At 39.1% G+C, this 18,188-nt stretch overlaps 1 non-coding gene across 1 annotated transcript; it reads right to left on the bottom strand.

Moving 5' to 3' along the window:
- Window positions 1–11,648: 11,648 nt before the first annotated feature.
- LOC112740077 (small nucleolar RNA R71) lies at window positions 11,649–11,756 on the bottom strand. Its single transcript, XR_003171011.1, has one exon. It is a non-coding gene; the product is annotated as a small nucleolar RNA R71 (small nucleolar RNA).
- Window positions 11,757–18,188: the final 6,432 nt, after the last annotated feature.

Raw genomic sequence — 18,188 nt, 5'->3', positions numbered from 1 at the left:
TCATGACCATGTGTTAACAACATCCTCTTTACCGTGCTTTGTTTATCACTTATACAACCCTCTTCCTTGCTCTTTCTCTTTGAATTTACGTTACTTTCTTTTTTTCCCTTTTCAGAATGGCCACCAAGAAAGGAAAAGAGAAAGCTACTCCCAAACCACCAGTAAGAAGAGGAACAAAAAGAGCATTAGTGGCAGAGCCCTCTTCAACTGCGGTTAAACCCTCAACAAAAAGAACTAAGAGGATTATAAAGGTTGATGATAAAGAAAAAGCCTTCCCAGCAAAGGACACTGCGCGATTTTCCAATCGCTACTGTGAGCAGATGTTCCCCATCCTGGCAGAAAGGAATTACAACAACGAATACCTTCTTCTCCTCCCAAACCATATTGCTACCTTTGTTGAGCCGCAAATTGCACAAAGACAATGGGGTTTCCTACAGAGACAGCCAAGGCAGGTCAATCTTTCTTGGGTAGTCGAGTTCTACTCCAACTTCCACCTGCCAACCCTGCAGTCTGTCTTTGTCCGTTAGAAGCAAGTCCCCATTACAGAAGAGGCCATTCAAAAAGCTCTAGGTCTTCCCCCTGTTCCAGAAGGATTGGACGCCTTTCAAGAAGCCGCACTCAAGCGCCAGATGTACCAATTTGACTGGGACGCCGTTCTCAGAGTTATTGCACTACCTGGCAGCCGTTGGATCTACGGATACCATCGTACCCGCCCTAAGGGAATATCGGCTTCAGCACTTACCTTGGAGGCTCGCGTATGGGAACAGATCATGTCCCATTACGTCTTTCCGAGCACTCACGAGTCCTCTTTCACTGCGGACATGGCCGTTCTACTATGGTGCATCCTTACAGACCAACCTCTGAACCTACCATGACACATCCGGAATGCCATGGGACACGTGCAAATTGCGGACAACTTACCTTTTCCCGTCTTAGTCTCAGATCTTGTCTCAGCAGCCGAAATTTCCTACAGAGCTGGGGACACCAAAGCCATGCTCCCACGGGATGATCAGTATGTCCCTAACGGGAAATACATCAGACCTCCACCAGCCGCCACAAGCCATCCTACTGAACCGGTTGAAAATATTCCTTCTTCAACACCACAAGCACCTACAACAGACCAACTGCTCCATCAGATACTCGAGAGGTTGGATCGACAGGAACACAAAGCTAAGATGAGAGAGCGCCGTAACAAGCGCTGATTCACATATCTCAAGGAGCTGATTATGGGAAAATTCAAGGACTCAGACACCCCGGACTCCACTTTCTTTTCCAGCATAGGAAGCCATGATGGTCCCGATTGTGGAGATACTGCTACCAGCCCACCTTTTGTTCCTGACAGATGGCACCGAGGACGGTGCAAAGCCTTAAGTGTGGGGAGGTCGGTCAGTACCTGACTTCCGGAGGTAATTTCTCTTCCCTAAACACCAATAAATTAGGATATTTAGTTAGTTTTTCTTTTGTAGAATAGGATAAATTTCATAGTAATAGGTTAGTTGCATGCATATTCTACTTGATTGAAAAGACAACAAGTTTTCCTTTAAGACCCTATTTTTGGAACAAAATTTCACTAACTTTAATTAAAAATTTTATGTTAAATTTGCTTGAAGTTGTATTTGGAACATGATTTTTAAGCTAAAGAACACACAACCTGTGAGATTTGAGCCTTTATGCATGGTTACATTATTTAACCATAATTATTTTATTCTTGTGTGTTTACTTCTCTATGGTTGTAATCTATATTTTGTTTCATCCTATATGTCCAATGTTTATTATATTTGTATGCTTGCATATGATTGAGGCCATTATTTGTTTAAACTCACTTATCCAAATTAAACTACCCTTTCAATTACCTTTGTTAGCCACTTTGAGCCTTTAAATCCCATTTGTTCTATATTTTACCACATTACTAGCCTTAAGCGGAAAAACAATTATATATCCCAAATTGAATCTTTGGTTAGCTTAAGATAGAATTGTGTGTGCTGATTAAGTATGGGAAATTGTGGGAACAAAAGATAATAAGGGAATGTGTCATGATAATACAATGGGAATTTGGATACCTGCTCATGTGAAACTATAAGAATTAAAAATCTATGTGCATTGATAAGCTATGTTTATTTTTATGTTTATGTAAAAAAAAAAAAAGAAAAACCAAAAATATTCAATAAATAAATAAGGGGACAAAATTACCCAAATGCTAAGTTAAGAATTCAAAGATCAATGCATGTATGATAAAATTAAAATAAAAAGTTGATACACGAGTATGGAATGTGAAAGGAAAATTCTGGGTAGCTAGGTATGAATTCTAAAGTTATATAGAACATATAGGTTATGTTAAAACTTGGGTTAATTAAAGATTCAGTCTATAAGCTTACTTAGCCACATATGTATCCTTACCATTACCTTGGCCCCATTACAACCTTGAAAAGACCTCATGATGTTTGCATTGGTATATTAAATGTTGTTGATTGGTTAGGAGAAGAACAAAAATTAGAGAGCATGATTAGAGAAGGATAGAGTGATTGCCCTATACACTAGAGAGATTAGAGCGTACATATATCATCAGTGAGGGTTCAATGCTTAAAATTCTATGTTCCCTGCTTTCATGAGCTACCTTCTTGCATTTTTATCTGTTCTTACTGTATAAGAATTGAATTAGTGGAATTTGATTTGTAATTATTTTGAAGAGCTTATTTACTATTGATCAAGTGGACAAGAATCATATAGTTGCATTCACATATATAGGTTGCATTGCATTGCATGAGTTTTACATGTTCCTACTCATTTATTTTATCTCCTTCAACTAAGCATGAGGACATGCTAATGTTTAAGTGTGGGGAGGTTGATAAACCACTATTTTATGGTTTATAATGTGTTTAATTGTGTGGTTTTATCATGATCCTTACCCACTTATTCATATGATTATCATGCATTTATATTTCCTTCCTAAAATTATTACATGATTGAAAACTTGCTTCCTAGAGACTTTTAATTATGTATTTTAATTCTACTTTATTCCATTCGATGCCGTGATCTGTGTGTTAAGTGTTTCAGGCTCTATAGGGCATGTATGAATTGGAGATTGGAAAGGAAGCTTGCAAAAATGGAAGGAATACAAGAAATTGAGGAGATGACCAGCGAGAAGTGACGCGGCCGCATGGCTCACGCGACCGCGCAAAAGAGAGGAAATCGCAGTGACGCGGCCGCATGGCTCACGCAACCGCGCGGATTGGAATAGCACAAGTGACGCGGAGGCGTAGACGACGCGCTCGCGTGGCAGGGCAAAACGCCGAATGACGTGGTCGCATGAATGACGCGATCACGTGACGTGCGCGATCTGCATAATCTGCAGAATTCGCTGGGGGCGATTTTGGGCCCTGTTTTGACCTATTTTTCGGCCCAGAAAAGCAGACTAGAGCCAGAGAACATGCAGAAACCAACAACAACATTCATTCTACAAAAAATTTAGTTTTTAGATCTAGTTTTACTCCTCCTCTAGGTTTTCTCTCTACACATTCATAGTTCTTAGGATTTTATTTCTATTGCTCTTTGCATTGGGATATTGAGAAGAGTTATTACCTCATCAAGACTTCGTCATTCTAGTTCGTTTTCTTTACTTGGCTCTACTCTTCCATGTCCTTTAATTTACTCAATTTTACTATTGGATTATTTTAGAATTTATTAATACAAGAATTACTTTCATTTTTAATTGATTTCTTTGATTTCTATTTATCATGTATTTCTTTAATTCCCTTTCCTATGTTATGAATTCTACATTCACAATGAGCGAGTAGTTCCCTAACTTGATGGGGAGTTGATTGAAAGGAACCCTTGAGTTGGAATGCTCAAAAAGAAAAATTGTAATTTGGTTTATTGTTGGATTGCCCTCTAGTCACTGACACCAATCCCTTTTAATTGAGTGGGTTGGAACTTGTGAATAGAAGTAGCATTCCAACTTGTTTGACTTTCCCTTACCTAGTAAGGGATAAATAAATAGGACAACCTTCAATTGTCAATTAATCTTGAGAGTACTCCAACAAGAATAGGGCTTCCAGCTAATCTACTCCCAGTCAAGGCTTTTATTTAATTTACATAAATTATCTAATTTAATTTCCTGTTATTCAATTCAAACCATTTTGAAAACATCTGATTAATAAAATAGCACACCTTTCTGTAACTCGTTGGGAGACGACCTGGGATTCATACTCCCAGTATTTTAATTTTAAATTTTGTGACACCCTTCTAAATTGATAAGCGGATTTCTGGTTGGTTAAGAACTATACTTGCAACGCATATCTTATAACAATTCTTGACTCGCCAATTTCCGCCACGTCATTCAACAAAGGTGATATAGCAAGTGCATGTGATATCAATTAAATACAAGATGTTTATTGGCATGCTGGCAAAGGCATGAGTAGCATAGATCAAGCATTCAATGTCCAAGTTAGATTACCAAGGCTTTCAAACTAATAATATGTTTGTATTGACAATTATAATTAATTAATAAAATATAAAAGGGGTTTTGTGAAAAACAGGCATTAAAGTAGTAGAATAGAATAATTTAAAATAATGCACAGTGCCATACGGGCTTTTTCACAAACACTTGGCATGCATGGTGAATATGTTATTGAAAATATAAAGTAGAACATGCAAGCAATCCCATATGAAAAGTAATATATAATTGTCAAACAATTCCACAATAACTCACAAGCAAAAATTATAAAAGAAAATAATCAGCTAGTTAAATTGCTAACAACAATTAAAGGAATAAAAAGGAAAAGAAAGAAAAAGAAAATATAGATAATGAAAGTAAAAAGAAAAAGAAAATATAAATAAAAATAATAAAGGAAAAGTAAAAAGTAAAGAAAGAAAGAAAAGAACCTTGATAATGGATGATGAAAATAAGGGAGGAGAAAGTAAAAAGTGAGAATGAGTAGAGAAGGAAGAAGGGGGAAGAAAGAAATAATAAGGGAAAAGAAAAATTAGGATTTGGGGAAGAAAAGATAAGATATTTTGGCTGATGTGGAAATTCTGTGCGCCGCATGTGACGCAGATGCGTGCGTTACGTGGTCGCGTGGTGTGTGATTTTTTTGTCATGTGACGCGGACGCGTGACTTTATTTATGCGAATGGCGCGAGGGCAGCCATGCATTCGTGCAACTCTCTGTTTAAAACCCATTTTGCCAAATTTTAGGGTGACGCGATCGCATGGTCGACGCGATCGCGTGAATGGCCATGTTTTGAGGACGATGCGGCCGCGTGGGGCACGCTGTCGCGTGATGGGGCTGGTGCTTCCAGCATCATTTCAGCCCAGTTCCATCATAACTTGCTGCCATACACCTCTTTTACGTTGATTTTTAGGGGCACGCGTTCACGTGGGTGACGCGGACGCGTGGGTGGCTCATTTCCAAAATGACGCGGTCGCGTGGGCATGATTGTGCCTAAGGCACGCCTCCAGCTACGCTTTCGCGTGACTTTCTGTTCAATCTTCTTTTCTTCAGAACGCACATATGACGCGGATGCGTCAGCGACGCTTACGCGTCGTGTGCGTGTTTTTTTTTTTTTTTTTTTTTTTTAAGATATGCAGAATGCTAATGCAAATGTGAATGCAGGCTTTATGCAGAAATTATGAGAAGAGTCATTAACACCATAAAAATAGAAATAAAGTGAAATAAATCTAAGACTGAAACGGAACGATCATACCATGGTGGGTTGTCTCCCACCTAGCACTTTGCTTTTACGTCCTTAAGTTGGATGCTCGTTAGGCTCATTCTGCTTCTGTTGGTGGGTCTTCCAAGAGGAAAACCTCTAGTTCTTTGTTTTCATCTTCTCACCATGATAAAGCTTCAGGCGATGTCCATTGACCTTTAAAAATTTGGAGCTAGAAGGATGACGCAGGTGGAAAACTCCGTATGGCTCTGCTTTTTCTACTATGTATGGACCTTCCCATCTTGATCTCAGTTTACCTGGCATAAGCCTCAGTCTGGGGTTATAAAGAAGAACTAACTCCCCTGGTCTGAATTCTCTTCTTTTTATGTGCTTGTCATGGACAGACTTCATCTTTTCTTTGTACCTCCTGGAGTTGTCATATGCTTCTAGGCAAAGATTCTCCAGTTCTGCTAGTTGCAGCTTCCTTTCAGCACCAGCTTTCTCAAGATTCATGTTGCACTCCCTCACACCCCAGAAAGCCTTGTGTTTCACCTCCATTGGAAGGTGGCAAGCCTTTCCGTATACCAAGTGGAAGGGGCTCATCCCAATAGGTGTCTTGTATGATGTTCTATATGCCCAGAGTGCATCTTGTAGCCTAGCACTCCAGTCCTTCCTATGGGGCTTTACTATCTTTTCCAGAATATGTTTTATTTCTCTGTTAGAGACTTCTGCTTGCCCATTGCTTTGGGGATGGTAAGCTGTTGCTACTTTGTAAATTATCCCATGCCTCTTCAGTAATCCTGTTAGTCTCCTGTTACAAAAGTGAGTGCCTTGATCACTCACGATTGCTCGTGGAGATCCAAAAAGACAAATAATATGGTTTCTAACAAAGGAAACAACAGTGTTAGCATCATCAGTACGGGTAGGAATTGCTTTCACCCATTTAGAAACATAATCTACAGCTAACAGTATATAAAAGTAGCCATTAGAATTTGGAAATGGACCCATGAAGTCAATGCCCCAAACATAAAAAATTTCACAGAAAAGCATAATCTGTTGAGGCATCTCATCCCTCTTGGATATATTACCAAACCTTTGGCATGGGGAACAAGATTTACAAAATTCAGTAGCGTCTTTAAAAAGAGTAGGCCACCAGAATCCACAGTCTAGAATTTTTCTAGCTGTTCTTTGAGGGCCAAAATGTCCTCCACTCTCAGATGAGTAGCAGGCTTCTAAAATGGACTGGAATTCTGATTGAGGTACACACAATCTAATTACCTGGTCAGCACCACACCTCCATAAATATGGATCGTCTCATATAAAATATTTAGACTCGCTTTTCAGCTTGTCTCTTTGATGCTTAGTGAAATTTGGAGGAAAAGTGTGGCTAACTAGATAATTAGCTATAGGTGTATACCAAGGAACTATCTCAGATACTGCATGTAAACTATCAAATGGGAAATTATCACTTATAGGAGTGGAATCATCCTTAATGTACTCAAGGTGACTCAAGTGGTCTTCTACTAGATTCTGGTTACCACTTCTATCCTTGATTTCTAAATTAAATTCTTGCAGCAGCAGTATCCAACGTATTAGTCTTGGTTTGGACTCCTTTTTAGCTAATAGATATTTTAGAGCTGCATGGTCTGAGTATACTACTACCTTAGTACCAAGTAAATAGGCTCGGAATTTATCCAGAGCAAAAACAATAGCAAGAAGCTCTTTTTCAGTAGTAGTATAGTTAGATTGAGCAGCATCTAAAGTCTTAGATGCATAAGCAATTACAAAAGGATCATTACCTTCATGCTGAGCCAGCGCCGCTCCTACTGCATGGTTGGAAGCATCACACATAATTTTAAATGGCTGGCTCCAGTCTGGTCCTTGATGAGCGGATAATTTATACGCTTTTTGGCATTGTTTTTAGTATGTTTTCAGTAGAATCTAGTTACTTTTAGGGATGTTTTCATTAGTTTTTATGTTAAATTCACATTTCTGGACTTTACTATGAGTTTGTGTGTTTTTCTGTAATTTCAGGTATTTTCTGGCTGAAATTGAGGGACTTGAGCAAAAATCAGATTCAGAGGTTGAAGAAGGACTGCTGATGCTGTTGGATTCTGACCTCCCTGCACTCAAAATGGATTTTCTGGAGATAAAGAACTCGAAATGGCGCCCTTCCAATTGCGTTGGAAAGTAGACATCCAGGGCTTTCCAGAAATATATAATAGTCTATACTTTGGCCAAGAATAGATGACGTAAACTGGCGTTCAACACCAGCTTTCTGCCCAAATCTGGCGTCCAGCGCCAGAAAAGGATCCAAAACCAGAGTTGAACGCCCAAACTGGCACAAAAACTGGCGTTCAACTCCAAGAAGGACCTCTACACATGAAACACTCAAGCTCAGCCCAAGCACACACCAAGTGGGCCCCGGAAGTGAATTTATGCATCAATTACTTACTCATGTAAACCTAGTAGTTAGTTTATTATAAATAGGACCTTTTACTATTGTATTAGACGTCTTTTTGACCATCTTTGGACGCCTGGACCTTCACTTATGTATTTTTAACGGTAGAGTTTCTACACTCCATAGATTAAGGTGTGGAGCTCTGCTGTTCCTCAAAGATTAATGCAAAGTACTACTGTTTTCTATTCAATTCATCTTGTTTCGCTTCTAAGATATTCATTCGTACTTCAATCTGAATGTGATGAACGTGACAATCATCATCATTCCCTATGAACGCGTGCCTGACAACCACTTCCGTTCTACCTTAGACTGAATGAGTATCTCTTAGATCTCCTAACCAGAATCTTCGTGGCGTAAGCTAGAATGATGGCGGCATTCAAGAGAATCCGGAAGGTCTAAACCTTGTCTGTGGTATTCCGAGTAGGATTCAATGATTGAATGACTGTGACGAGCTTCAAACTCGCGATTGCCGGGCGTAGTGACAGACGCAAAAGAATAGTAAATCCTATTCCAGTATGATCGAGAACCGACAGATGAATAGCCGTGCCATGACAGGGTGCGTTGATCATTTTCACTGAGAGGATAAGATGAAGCCATTGACAAGGGTGATGCCTCCAGACGATTAGCCGTGCCGTGACAGAGCATTGGATCATTTTCCCGAGAGATGACCGAAAGTAGCCGTTGACAATGGTGATGTATCACATAAAGCCAGCCATGGAAAGGAGCAAGACTGATTGGATGAAGATAGCAGGAAAGCAGAGGTTCAGAGGAACGAAAAGCATCTCCATTCGCTTATCTAAAATTCCTACCAATGATTTACATAAGTACCTCTATCCCTATTCTATTATTTATTTTCAAAAATCCATTACTGTTTTATATCCGCCTGACTGAGATTTACAAGGTGACCATAGCTTGCTTTATACCGACAATCTCCGTGGGATTCGACCCTTACTCACGTAAGGTATTACTTGGACGACCCAGTGCACTTGCTGGTTAGTTATGCGAAGTTGTGAAGATATGTTTAGACCATGGTCCTGTGCATCCGTTTTTGGTGCCATTGCCAGGGAATCAATTTCGAACAACAATTCACAACCCGAGTAGCAATTTCGCATACCAAGTTTTTGGCGCCGTTGCCAGGGATTGTTCGAGTTTGGACAACTAACGGTTCATCTTGTTGGTCAGATTAGGTAATCTTCTTTTTGTTTTCTTTTCAAAAATTTTTCAAAAATATTTCAAAATTTTCTCACCTGTTTTTGAAAAAAAAAATTGTTTTCAAAAATATATTTTTCTTCAGAATTTTTAAGAATGAATTCTAGTGTTTCACGAAGCATGCGAAGCCTGGCTGGCTATAAAGCCATGTCTAAATTTATTTGGACTGAGGCAGCAATTTGTTATCAAGAGCAAGCTAGTTGTTGTTAATCCACCTGCTGCTGTTCCTGATTTACATGCTAAAACTTGGCTGGCCATTGGCCATGTCTATTGTTTTGGACCGGAGCTTTCATTGAAAGCTTGGCTGGCTAGTGAGCCATGTCTAATTCCTGGACTGAAGCTTTAGACTAAGAATGCAAGATTCCTGGAATTCATATTAAAAATTTTAGAATCCTTATTTTTCTTTTACTAAATAATTTTCGAAAAAACCAAAAAAATCATAAAATCATAAAAAATCAAAAATATTTTTTGTTCTTGTTTGAGTCTTGAGTCATGTTATAAGTTTGGTGTCACTTGCATATGCATCTTGCATTTTTTGAAAATTTCATGCATTCATAGTGTTCTTCATGATCTTCAAGTTGTTCTTGGTGAGTCTTCTTGTTTGATCTTGATGATTTTTTGTTTTGTGTTGTATGTTGTTTTTCATATGCATTCTTGAATTCTTAATGTCTAAGCATTAAAGAATTCTAAGTTTGGTGTCTTGCATGTTTTCTTTGCATTAAAAATTTTTCAAAAATATGTTCTTGATGTTCATCATGATCTTCATAGTATTCTTGGTGTTCATCTTGACATTCATAGCATTCTTGCATGCATCACATGTTTTGATCTAAAATTCTCATGCATTGCATAATTTTCATGTTTTTCTCCCTCATCATAAAAATTCAAAAAAATATCTTTCCCTTTTTTTCTCATCAAATTCGAAAATTTGGATTGACTTTTTCAAAAATTTTTAAAATCAAGTTGTTTTCATGAGTCAAATCAAATTTTCAATTTGAAAATCTTATCTTTTTCAAAAATCAAATCTTTTTCATTTTTTAGTTATTTTCGAAAATTCCAAAAATATTTTTCAAAAATCTTTTTCTTATTTTTATATCAAATTTTCGAAAATAACATAATCAATTAATGTTTTGATTCAAAAATTTCAAGTTTGTTACTTGCTTGTTAAGAAAGATTCAAACTTTAAGTTCTAGAATCATATCTTGTGATTTCTTGTGAACCAAGTCATTAATTGAGATTTTAAAAATCAAATCTTTTTCAAAAACTAATTTCAATCATATCTTTTCAAAATATCTTCTTATCATATCTTTTTCAAAAATTTGATTTCAAAATATTTTTTCTAACTTCCTAACTTCTTATCTTTTCAAAATTTGTTTCAACTAACTAACTAACTTTTTATTTGTTTCCTAACTTTTTCAAAACTACCTAACTAACTCTCTCTCTCTAATTTTCGAAAATATCTTCCCTCTTTTTCAAAAATTTCTTTTTAATTAACTAATTATTTTTATTTTTGATTTCAAAATTTTTCGAAAATTACTAACCTTTTTCAAAAACTATTTTCGAAAATCACTAACCCTTTTTCAAAAATTATTTTCGAAAATTCTCCCTCTCCCATCTTATTCTATTTATGTATTCATCTACTAACATCTCATCTCACATCTCAACCCTCCTCACAGTTGTGTTTCTTCCATTACATCACATTCTTTGTCTCCCTCTTTTCTTCCACTCACAAAGGAACCTCTTTACTGTGGTATAAAGGATCTATATTATTATTTTTTCTGTGCCCTCTTCTTTGTCATATGAGCAGGAGCAAGGACAAGAACATTCTTATTGAAGCAGATCCAGAACCTGAAAGGACTCTGAAGAGAAAATTAAGAGAAGCTAAATTACAACAATCCAGAGATAACCTTTCAGAAATTTTCGAACAGGAAGAGGAGATGGCAACCGAAAATAATAATAATGCAAGGAGAATGCTTGGTGACTTTACTGCACCTAATACCAATTTACATGGAAGAAGCATCTCCATTCCTGCCATTGGAGCAAACAACTTTGAGCTGAAACCTCAATTAGTTTCTCTGATGCAGCAGAACTGCAAGTTTCATGGACTTCCATCTGAAGATCCTTTTCAGTTCTTAACTGAATTCTTGCAGATATGTGATACTGTTAAGACTAATGGAGTAGATCCTGAAGTCTACAGGCTCATGCTTTTCCTTTTTGCTGTAAGAGACAGAGCTAGAATATGGTTGGACTCTCAACCTAAAGATAGCCTGAACTCTTGGGATAAGCTGGTCAAGGCTTTCTTAGCCAAGTTCTTTCCTCCTCAAAAGCTGAGCAAGCTTAGAGTGGATGTTCAAACCTTCAGACAGAAAGAAGGTGAATCCCTCTATGAAGCTTGGGAGAGATACAAAGGACTGACCAAAAAGTGTCCCTCTGACATGCTTTCAGAATGGACCATCCTGGATATATTCTATGATGGTCTGTCTGAGTTATCTAAGATGTCATTGGATACCTCTGCAGGTGGATCCATTCACCTGAAGAAAACGCCTGCAGAAGCTCAAGAACTCATTGACATGGTTGCAAATAACCAGTTCATGTACACTTCTGAAAGGAATCCTGTGAATAATGGGATGCCTATGAAGAAGGGAGTTCTTGAGATTGACACTCTGAATGCCATATTGGCTCAGAACAAAATATTGACTCAGCAAGTCAATATGATTTCTCAGAGTCTGAATGGAATGCAAGCTGCATCCAACAGTACTCAAGAGGCTTCTTATGCAGAAGAAGCTTATGATCCTGAAAACCCTGCAATAGCAGAGGTGAATTATTTAGGTGAACCTTATGGAAACACCTATAACTCATCATGGAGAAATCACCCAAATTTCTCATGGAAGGATCAAAAGCCTCAACAAGGCTTTAATAATGGTGGAAGAAACAGGTTTAACAATAATAAACCTTTTCCATCATCCACTCAGCAACAGATAGAGAACTCTGAACAAAATACTTCTAATTTAGCAAACTTAGTCTCTGATCTGTCTAAGGCCACTGTGAGTTTCATGAATGAAACAAGGTCTTCCATTAGAAATTTGGAAGCACAAGTGGTCTAGCTGAGTAAAAGAATCACTGAAATCCCTCCTAGTACTTTCCCAAGCAATACAGAAGAGAATCCAAAAGGAGAGTGCAAGGCCATTGACATAAGCACCATGGCCGAACCTGTAAGGGAAGGAGAGGACGTGAATCCCAAGGAGGAAGACCTCCTGGGACGTCCAGTGATCAATAAGGAGCTTTCCTCTAAGGAACCAAAGGAATCTGAGGCTCATCTAGAGACCATAGAGATTCCATTGAACCTCCTTATGCCCTTCATGAGCTCTGATGAGTACTCCTCTTCTGAAGAGAATGAGGATGTTACTGAAGAGCAAACTGCCAAGTTTCTTGGTGCAATCATGAAGCTGAATGCCAAATTATTTGGCATTGATACTTGGGAAGTTGAACCTCCCTTGTTCATCAATGAACTAAGTGATCTGGATCAACTGACATTGCCTCAGAAGAGACAGGATCCTGGAAAGTTCATAATACCTTATACCATAGGCACCATGGTCTTTAAGGCTCTGTGTGACCTTGGTTCAGGGATAAACCTCATGCCCCTCTCTGTAATAGAGAAACTGGGAATCTATGGGGTGCAAGCTGCTAAAATCTCATTAGAAATGGCAGACAGTTCAAGAAAATAGGCTTATGGACAAGTAGAGGACGTGTTAGTAAAGGTTGAAGGCCTTTACATCCCTGCTGATTTCATAGTCCTGGATACTGGAAAGGAAGAGGATGAATCCATCATCCTAGGAAGACCTTTCCTGGCCACAGCAAGAGCTGTGATTGATGTTGACAGAGGTGAACTAGTCCTTCAATGGAATGAGGACTCCCTTGTATTTAAAACTCAAGGATCTCCCTCTGCAACCATGAAGATGAAGCATGAAAAGCTTCTCTCAAAGTAGAGTCAACCCAAGCCCCCACAGTCAAACTCTAAGTTTGGTGTTGGGAGGCCACAACCAAACTCTAAGTTTGGTGTTGAACTTCCATATCCAAACTCTAAGTTTGGTGTTGGAGAGTTTCAACAATACTCTGAACATCTGTGAGGCTCCATGAGAGCCCACTGTCAAGCTATTGACATTAAAGAAGCGCTTGTTGGGAGGCAACCCAATGTTTATTTATCTAATTTTGTTTTTGTTTTTCATGTTTTATTAGGTTCATGATCATGTGGAGTCACAAAATAAATATAAAAATTGAAAACGGAATCAAAAATAGCAGAAGAAAAATCACACCCTGGAGGAGTATCTGCCTGGCGTTCAACGCCAGAACAAAGCATAGTTCTGGCGCTGAACGCCCAAAATGGGCAGCATTCTGGCACTGAACGCCCAGAACAAGCATGGTTCTGGCGTTCAACGCCAGAAATGGCTAGTAAATGGGCGTTGAACGCCCAAAATGGGCACCAACCTGGTGCTGAACGCCCAGAGTTGTGTGCAAAGGCATTTTGCATGCCTAATTGGTGCATGGATGCAAATCCTTGACACCCCAGGATCTGTGGACCCCACAGGATCCCCACCCTTCACCAATCACCTCAATCTCTCTTCCCCATCACCTCTTCACCATTCACATCCATCCACTCTTTCCCATAAACCTACCTCATAAACCCCACCTACCTTCAAAATTCAAAACCAATTTCCCACCCAAACCCACCCATATGGCCAAAACTTTCCCCCCTTCCTTCCCTATATAAAGCCCTCCACTCTTCATCAAATTCACACAACACACCCATCTACACCCTTCTTGGCCGAAACACTTCCCACTCCCCCTCTCCTCCATTTCCTCTTCTTCTTCATCTATTCTTTCTTTTATTGCTCGAGGGCGAGCAAAATTCTAAGTTTGGTGTGGTAAAAGCATAAGCTTTTTGTTTTTCCATTACCATTGATGGCACCTAAGACCGGAGAATCCTCTAGAAAGGGGAAAGGGAAGACAAAAGCTTCCACATCCGAGTCATGGGAGATGGAAATGTTCATCTCCAAAGCCTATCAAGACCACTTCTATGATGTTGTGGCCAAGAAGAAGGTGATCCCTGAGGTCCCTTTCAAACTCAAAAGAAATGAGTATCCGGAGATCCGACATGAAATTCAAAGAAGAGGTTGGGAAGTTCTAACAAATCCCATCCAACAAGTCGGCATCCTAATGGTTCAAGAGTTCTATGCTAATGCATGGATCACCAAGAACCATGATCAAAGTAAGAACCTGGATCCAAAGAACTATGTTACAATGGTTCGGGGGAAATACTTGGATTTTAGTCCGGAAAATGTGAGGTTGGCGTTCAACTTGCCAAACATGGAAGAGAATGCACGCCCCTACACAAGGAGAGTCAACTTTGATCAAAGGTTGGACCAAGTCCTTATGGACATATGTGTAGAAGGAGCTCAATGGAAGATTGACTCCAAAGGCAAGCCGGTTCAACTAAGAAGATTGGACCTCAAGCCTGTAGCTAGAGGATGGTTGGAGTACATTCAATGCTCAATCATTCCCACTAGCAACCAGTCTGAAGTTACTATAGACCGGGCCATCATGATCCATAGCATCATGATTGGAGAAGAGGTGGAAGTTCATGAGATTATACCTCAAGAACTCTACAAGGTGGCTGACAAGTCCTCCACTATGGCAAGGTTAGCCTTTCCTCACCTTATTTGCCACCTATGCAATTCAGCTGGGATTGACATAGAGGGAGATATCCTTATTAAAGAGGACAAGCCCATCACTAAGAAAAAGATGGAGCAAGCAAGAGAGCCCATTCATGGAGCTCAAGAGGCGTATGAAGATCATCACCATGAGATCCCGGAGATGTCTCAAATGCACTTTTCTCCACAAAACTATTGGGAGCAAATCAACACCTCCCTAGGAGAATTGAGTTCCAATATGGGACAACTAAGGGTGGAACATCAAGAGCACTCCATCATGCTTCATGAAATAAGAGAAGATCAAAAAACAATGAGGGAGGAGCAACAAAGACAAGGAAGAGACATAGAAGAGCTCAAAGACATCATTGGTTCCTCAAGAAGGAAACGCCACCATCACTAAGGTGGATTCATTCCTTGTTCTTATTTCTTCTATTTTTCGTTTTCTATGTTATGTGCTTATCTATGTTTGTGTCTTCATTACATGATCATTAGTAGTTAGTAACTCTGTCTTAAAGTTATGAATGTCCTATGAATCCATCACCTCTCTTAAATGAAAAATGTTTTAATTCAAAAGAACAAGAAGTACACGAGTTTCGAATTTATCCTTGAACTTAGTTTTATTATATTGATGTGGTGACAATGCTTCTTGTTTTCTGAATGTATGCTTGAACAGTGCATATGTCTTTTAAAGTTGTTGTTTAAGAATGTTAAATATGTTGGCTCTTGAAAGAATGATGACAAGGAGACATGTTATTTGATAATCTGAAAAATCATAAAAATGATTCTTGAAGCAAGAAAAAGTAGCAAAGAACAAAGCTTGCAGAAAAAAATAGGCGAAAAAAAAAATAGAAAGAAAAAGAAAAAACAAGCAGAAAAAGCCAAAAGCTCTTAAAACCAAAAGGCAAGGGCAAATAAAAAGGATCCCAAGGCTTTGAGCATCAGTGGATAGGAGGGCCTAAAGGAATAAAATCCTGGTCTAAGCGGCTAAACCAAGCTGTCCCTAACCATGTGCTTGTGGCGTGTAGGTGTCAAGTGAAAACTTGAGACTGAGCGGTTAAAGTCAAGGTCCAAAGCCAAAAAAAAAAAAGAGAGTGTGCTTAAGAACCCTGGACACCTCTAATTGGGGACTTTAGCAAAGCTGAGTCACAATCTGAAAAGGTTCACCCAATTATGTGTCTGTGGCATTTATGTATCCGGTGGTAATACTGGAAAACAAAGTGCTTAGTGCCACGGCCAAGACTCATAAAGAAGCTGTGTTCAAGAATCATCATACTGAACTAGGAGAATCAATAACACTATCTGAACTCTGAGTTCCTATAGATGCCAATCATTCTGAACCTCAATGGATAAAGTGAGATGCCAAAACTATTCAAGAGGCAAAAAAAGCTATAAGTCCCGCTCATTTGATTGAAGCTATGTTTCATTGATAGTTTGGAATTTATAGTATATTCTCTTCTTTTTATCCTATTTGATTTTCAGTTGCTTGGGGACAAGCAACAATTTAAGTTTGGTGTTGTGATGAGCGGATAATTTATACGCTTTTTGGCATTTTTTTAGTATGTTTTCAGTAGAATCTAGTTACTTTTAGGGATGTTTTCATTAGTTTTTTTGTTAAATTCACATTTCTGGACTTTACTATGAGTTTGTGTGTTTTTCTATGATTTCAGGTATTTTCTGGCTGAAATTGAGGGACTTGAGCAAAAATCAGATTCAGAGGTTGAAGAAGGACTGCTGATGCTGTTGGATTCTGACCTCCCTGCACTCAAAATGGATTTTCTGGAGCTACAGAACTTGAAATGGCGCGCTTCCAATTGCGTTGGAAAGTAGACATCCAGGGATTTCCAGAAATATATAATAGTCCATACTTTGGCCAAGAATAGATGACGTAAACGGGCCTTCAATGCCAGCTTTCTGCCCAAATCTGGCGTCCAGCGCCAAAAAAGGATCCAAAACCAGAGTTGAACGCCCAAACTGGCACAAAAACTGGCGTTCAACTCCAAGAAGGACCTCTACACGTGCAACACTCAAGCTCAGCCCAAGCACACACCAAGTGGGCCCCGGAAGTGGATTTATGCATCAATTACTTACTCATGTAAACCCTAGTAGCTAGTTTATTATAAATAGGACCTTTTACTATTGTATTAGACGTCTTTTTGACCATCTTTGGACGCCTGGTTCTTAGATCAGAGGGGCTGGCCATTCGGCCATGCCTGGACCTTCACTTATGTATTTTTAACGGTAGAGTTTGTACACTCCATAGATTAAGGTGTGGAGCTCTGCTGTTCCTCAAAGATTAATACAAAGTACTACTGTTTTCTATTCAATTCATCTTGTTTTGCTTCTAAGATATTCATTCGTACTTCAATCTGAATGTGATGAACATGACAATCATCATCATTCCCTATGAACGCGTGCCTGACAACCACTTCCGTTCTACCTTAGACTGAATGAGTATCTCTTAGATCTCCTAACCAGAATCTTCGTGGCGTAAGCTAGAATGATGGCGGCATTCAAGAGAATCCGGAAGGTCTAAACCTTGTCTGTGGTATTCCGAGTAGGATTCAATGATTGAATGACTGTGACGAGCTTCAAATTCGCAATTGCTGGGTGTAGTGACAGACGCAAAAGGATAGTAAATCCTATTCCAGCATGATCGAGAACTGACAGATGAATAGCCGTGCCGTGACAGGGTGCGTTGATCATTTTTAGTGAGAGGATAAGATGAAGCCCTTGACAAGGGTGATGCCTCCAGACGATTAGCCGTGCCGTGACAGGGCATTGGATCATTTTCCCGAGAGATGACCGAAAGTAGCCGTTGACAATGGTGATGTATCACATAAAGCCAGCCATGGAAAGGAGCAAGACTGATTGGATGAAGATAGCAGGAAAGCAGAGGTTCAGAGGAACGAAAAGCATCTCCATTCGCTTATCTGAAATTCCTACCAATGATTTACATAAGTACCTCTATCCCTATTCTATTATTTATTTTCGAAAATCCATTACTGTTTTATATCTGCCTGACTGAGATTTACAAGGTGACCATAGCTTGCTTCATACCGACAATCTCCGTGGGATTCGACCCTTACTCACGTAAGGTATTACTTGGATGACCCAGTGCACTTGCTGGTTAGTTATGCGAAGTTGTGAAGATATGTTTAGACCATG

Source organism: Arachis hypogaea, chromosome 13 (assembly GCF_003086295.3).
Source record: "Arachis hypogaea cultivar Tifrunner chromosome 13, arahy.Tifrunner.gnm2.J5K5, whole genome shotgun sequence".
NCBI lineage: Eukaryota > Viridiplantae > Streptophyta > Magnoliopsida > Fabales > Fabaceae > Arachis > Arachis hypogaea.
This window is presented reverse-complemented; position numbering and strand designations above follow the sequence as displayed.